Genomic DNA, 6,000 nt, shown 5'->3' with positions numbered 1-6,000 from the left:
ACCTTTGGGGTGGTCCGGGTGAGTATATTACAGCAATCGTAGCTGAATATAGGAAGCATCTTTCCTCTTTGCCAAGTCTCAAATAGCAAATACTTTTTTTATAAAAAAAAGAAAGAAAGAAAGAAAGAAAGAAAGAAAGAAAGAAAAATACACTAGATTGTTTCCATTCCTTTCAGCTTAAAGTTAAATATCTCCATCCAGCATGCTTTATGCTTGTGTTTAAAGCATTTTTGTTGCACATACTCATTGTGAACTCAGCACAAACCTAAAAAAAGAGAAGCATTAAATTCCAGAGCAAATGATGTTTGTTTTTCATGAAGCACAAACCACACACAAAAGGAATATTATCACCAAAATTGGTGGCTTTTCAAAGTTTGCACAAGTACCAAGGGGGGAAAACTTATGGGGGAAAATACTAAGAGGGGGCCTGAAAACAGTCCCAACAGGGCTTAGTATGTGAACTTTCTCACCAAAATGTCATATATGGGAAAGTTCATTTGGAAACATGGGGCGGGTACTATCATTATGCTATGACAACCAAATATACTTCTATATGCCTTCCATAATAACCTCAGGTAAGGATATGTGTCTCCTCTGAATGGATGCTGGAGGGGTAATGGGATGGATGAGGGAAAACAAACTGAAACTGAATCCAGACAAAATGGAGATGCTTACTGTCCAGGTCCTAACCTGGGTTTTGAGATTTGTCACATAGGAGCGTTCCAGAACGCGCCAATAGTACGTGCTCGGCACGTACTAGGGTTACGAAAGGGCGTCCTTCCGGAGCCCTAACCCTATTACGTTGCCAAGCATGTACAAAATGGCGGCGTCCATTCTACATGGGAACGCCATTTTTGACGTAGCGGACGCTTAGCGCCCGCACGTCACGTCAGAAATGATTCCACAAGTGCGCACTTTGTGCCTTGCGGCATCATTACCACACCACAAAAGACCACTTTTTGCAGGTTCTTTTTGCTGCGCCAAGGAATCGTACAGTTTTGTCCACTGCGGTTCCCTGGCGCAGCAAACACACTTTTGGGCAGTCTGTAAAGCACATAGTCTTCAGTGGGTTTGCACTCCCTCTGAAAGACTGAGTTCACATCTTGGGGGAGGGGGGTGACCCTGGATCCATTGCTCTAAATGATGGTCCCAGATGGTGTAATGGTCAGGAGTGCTTTGAGCTGGAGGACCTAAAGATGGTAATGTATGCACTGGTAACCTCAAGGCTGGACTTCTGCAAATTTTTTGTATATTGGGCTATGTCTGTACCAAGTTTGGAAATTTCAGTTAGTTTCAAAACATGGCAGCCAGACTGTTTACTGGTATATCTAGGACTGGCCATATTAAATCAGTAATTAAAAATCACTCTACTGGGTGTCATTAGTTTCTGGGCAAAATTACAAAGTTTGTTTATTGTATGGATCAGGTTACTTAAAGGACTGGTGTTCTGCTTATAATCCATCCTGTACATCCAGTCCTCTGGGACACATTTACTTCAGTCAGTAAAACTAGACTGTTACCTGGAGGACATTTTCTGTACAGAAAATATAATTTCACAGTTCTCAAGGTTATGTACAAGTATTGATACAGCATACTTCTCACATTTTGATGGCAGTCTTTGGCCAAAATAACATATAATTCTACATCAACTTATTGCCTGGAAGTAAATTTTATGGAGCTCATGAGATGACCTCTGAGTCATGTAGAGGCCGTGTGTTAGGTATTTTTAGGATATCTGAGTAATATCCTAAAAAAAAAAAGGCAATCTTGTGATTGTTTATGTATTCATATCTGATCAGACTCTTGTTGTGCATACTTAGATTTGATCTGTGCCAGAATGTAGAAGTATGGGAGAACCTGCTAAAAAGCAATCTGGACACCACCACCACCCATTTTAAGATATTTATCTGATTTGTTCCTGCAGTCCCCAAATCAGAGAAGTGTAGATTTCCTTCACTGGGTTAAGTGAGATTTCCATTTTGAGGATTATTATACAGTGGATCCTTGTTATACGCTGGGGTTTGGTTCCAAGATCCCCCGTGTATAACAAAATCCGTGTCTGCTCAAGTCCCATTAAATATAATGACATAGCAAAATGTGTCCTTATAAAAAATGGAAACTCAAGGTAATTTATACTTTTTTTGGAACATTTTCAAACCGTGGATGCTTTAAATCCGTGTATATAAAAAATCCGTGTATAAGAAGGGCCAACTGTATCCCCAAGGATGTTGCTGTTGTATGTCTTTAAGTCATTTCTGACTTATGGCAACCCTAAGGCAACCTGTCAGCGTTTTTACTTGGCAAGATTTGTTAAGAGGCAGTTTGCCTTTGCCTTCCTCTGAGGCTGAGAGAATGTGACTGCCCAAGGTCACTCAGTAAGTTTACATGGCCAAGCAAGATTTGAAGCCTGGCCTCCATAATCATGTCAATGTTCAAACTGCTATGCCATGCTGGTTCTCACTAGTTGGCCAATAAGGGTCACTGGCATGTCAGCACTTACTTAGCGGAGTTACAGACCACCCAGAAGAGGGCATCCTCAGCGCCTCTCTCTGCTGCACAGCTGCGCTGCGCATACAAATTGTGCGGCGCAGCAGAAAAAGGAGCTCAAAAAAAGCGGCTCCTTTTTGCTGTACCGCCAAAGCGCCAAAGATGGCGCATAACATCGCAGACTGTTGCGCTTGTATGGAAGCTGCACAGCTGCAATGTAACGGTTACGTGTGCCGGTGTAAGGCACTGCGTAACGGCGGCGCATGCATGACGTGCTAGGGTTGCGGGGGGTGTGCACGCAGTGCCCCGAGGCAACCCTAGCCACATTGTGGACACGCCACAAAAGGGCCCATCTGGAGAGGGCCTTAGAAATCCAGGGCAAAGGAGTTGTCTTTAGTAAAATAAAGTTTTATTTAGAAAAATTGAACAAAGCTAAATTGAGATATGAAAGAAAAATGATTAGAACTCTTAAAATGCACAGTAGTTAAAGTCTGCAGCAGATCAAGCACTGAAATGGCAGTTTATCTACCACCATGGATTTTGAGGCAAAGGTCAAGTTGGATTCCAAAGAGTTGTAATACTTAAAAAAATTCCGGAATGTTCTTAGTTACAAACTTTTGAGATGCAGTTTGGCTCAAGAGTGTGTGCTAATGGAGATGATTAAAAAATAATTAATATAAAACTGTATATATCTGCTCAGAAGGAAGCCTCACTGAGTTCACTGAGACTGAGCATCAGATAAGTAGTATATGACACATATTATATGGGGCTGGAAAACGGCTATTAAGTAAATCCCATTGAGTTCAGTTAGACTTAGAGTAGAACCCATTTAACGGCTGTGAATTTTATTTTCAAGGAAACTTGGAATTGACTAGGGCTGTACCTCTTTAAAAAAAATAGTACTTATTGCAAAAGGTGCAATGCACAAATTGCAGGGAGGAAATTCCTGGTTGGGTTTTCTGGTAAGCACTAAATAATCAAAAGCATTTTAGGTATGATTTCTCTAATTTTTTTACCGTGTGCATTAATAATTAGGAAACATAATATAGTTATCTATTAAACAGTTTTCTATGTTTGGGTTTTAGAAAAAAATTTACTGATGTATTTTTAATAAAAAAATGCATACATTACCAGTTTTATTCCACAGAGGGTGCTGATCTGTAAGCAGAAAAAACTGCATCTGATGTTGCTTCTTAGTACAGTAGTCCAGAACCTGGCAAAATTAGCTATTGGTTCCTTCCAGATCTTCAGAATTTTAGATTTTATTTGCTTCCATGTCACTTTGGAAAGCAATGCTTTTCAATTTTCCTCAAAATGCAGAGCTAAAGTCACAAATCAGAGAACTTGCAAACACATGCCAATATACAATTATGTATTTTAAGTACAAATTAATAGTTCTCTGATTTCTGCTTATTGGTTGTTCTTTCAACTCTGGTCACCTTTAAAACTGTACACAGATGTGGGCATTTTCAAGTCAAGATGGAAACACAGTGAGGAAAAAAAGAAGATTATGGAATGGAGATTAACATCATGAGAAGCCCATAAAAATCAATGAATCAGTCAAAAACAACTCTTAGCATTTAATATCCTGTCTCTGATAATGTTAGTTTTTCTTTGTGTCTATGTGCCTTCTAAATAATAAATAATAATAAAACTTTAATTTATATCCCGCTTTTTGTTTCCACATCAAAGTGGCGTACAACTTTAAAAAATACAATATATACAATCCCCCCCCTAAAAATGATTAAAAATTCTCCATTAAAATTACAGACATAAAATCTAAAAACAATATACAATGATTAAAATAACGGTGGCAGAGTCTTCACTTGTATATGACTGTGGGGGGAGCGTTACATGGCCGGGATCTATTCCGGGAAGGCCTGCCATTTATGGATACCCTTTGAATTTCATAAGATTTTCTTAGGCAGAATACTCAGAAGTAGTTTGCCATTGCCTGCCTCTAAAATATAGCTTCGGCATTGCTATTTTCTTGGTAGTCTTCCATCCGAGTACTGTTTATTTTATTAATTATTTTTAAATAAATTTTTTTTATTTTTCTTCCCAAGTTCTGGTTAAGACCCCTTTAAAGTTTTGTTTCTTCTCAAGACCATTGGACCAATGAGATTTGCATAAGCAGTGATCTTACCATTCAATAATTTATCAACATACTCTAGTGGGGAATTACGAAAACTATTCAGGTATTAATGCAGTAGGATGCAACACCTTTTGATTTTTAGTACATTCTCGGTGTGCTACTTTTTCTTTAAATTACAGTAGCATAATCTCACATTTATTCTTGCAATTCTTAATTTTCCATTTTCCCTATTCCCACTATATCCCAGTTTTGTTGCATCTAGAGCAACATAAGAGACGGCCTTCCCCAACTTCCGGTGTGTGAACTAGTTTTCCTATCCCTAGCCCACCCTTGCCATTGAAGTCCAATATTTTGAGAACTCACCAGGCTGGAGAAAACGCATCCCAAATAAGGTCTGATCAGGCCTATGCAATCACATAATGTCAGCAAACTTCCTACTGAAAGAACAAAGCATTCTAAGGCATTCCATTAGATTGCTGTACTCACTTGATCCTTCACTTTATCATTGCACTTTAGGAAATCCCTGCATAGCAGTGATACCGAGTAATGATTTTAATTACTTACACTATTGTTTGATAATGAAGAAGCAGTGAATCTCAATTTTATTAAGTTCTCAGCACTTGCAAAGTTTTTTAAAAAATAAAATAAAACAAATCTGTTCCCAATGCCCATTTGAGAATCAGTTCACAGAAAATAAACTCACTTTGAGATGCGGTGCTGGAGAAGAGTGCGGAGGATACCATGAATGGCCAAGAAGACACAGTTGGGTTCTACGACAACATCAAGTCTGAATTCTCCCTGGAGTCAGGATGACAAAACTGAGGCTGTCATACTTTGGCCACGTTGTAAGAAAGCATGATTCATTAGAAGACAATAATGCTAGGAAAGGTGGATAGAAGTAGAGTGAGAGAGAACATGTGCCAGATGGTTACACTGGATCAGGGAGCCTGCAGGACATAAGCAGAACAGTTTAGGCAGGGAATCTTTCAGATGTCTCATCTACAGAGTTGGCATGAACTGCGGTCGACTAGAGGGCAGTTATCAACATTACTTTTTCAATATAAAAAGAGTAAGTAATTTTCATTGTCACTGAATGCTTGTTGTTATTTTGTTTCTCTCTCTCTGTGGGTGGGTGGGTGCATTGGGAAACTGATGGTTTCAGTTTCAGGGAAAGCAGTGATCCACTGCGGTTTAAACTGAATCTTAGAAGGTTTTTTAGAGTGTCGAAGCCTATCTGTAACATAGATCTACTTCATTAGCCACTGCTATTTTGTTTTTGCCCCACTGATTTTTTTGTTTTTAAAAAAATAGGATTGATACAGATGTGGCACAAAAACTTGAACTTATATTCTAGAATTCTAAAAATGCACTTTTAAAAGTAAATAAAAGTAACAAGAAACATGTCCCGTTAGTCTGAC

The sequence above is a fragment of the Sceloporus undulatus genome, chromosome 4 (genome assembly GCF_019175285.1).
Source record: "Sceloporus undulatus isolate JIND9_A2432 ecotype Alabama chromosome 4, SceUnd_v1.1, whole genome shotgun sequence".
NCBI classification, from domain to species: domain Eukaryota; kingdom Metazoa; phylum Chordata; class Lepidosauria; order Squamata; family Phrynosomatidae; genus Sceloporus; species Sceloporus undulatus.
The sequence above is the reverse complement of the archived record's forward strand: the minus strand, read 5'-3'. Positions refer to the sequence as shown.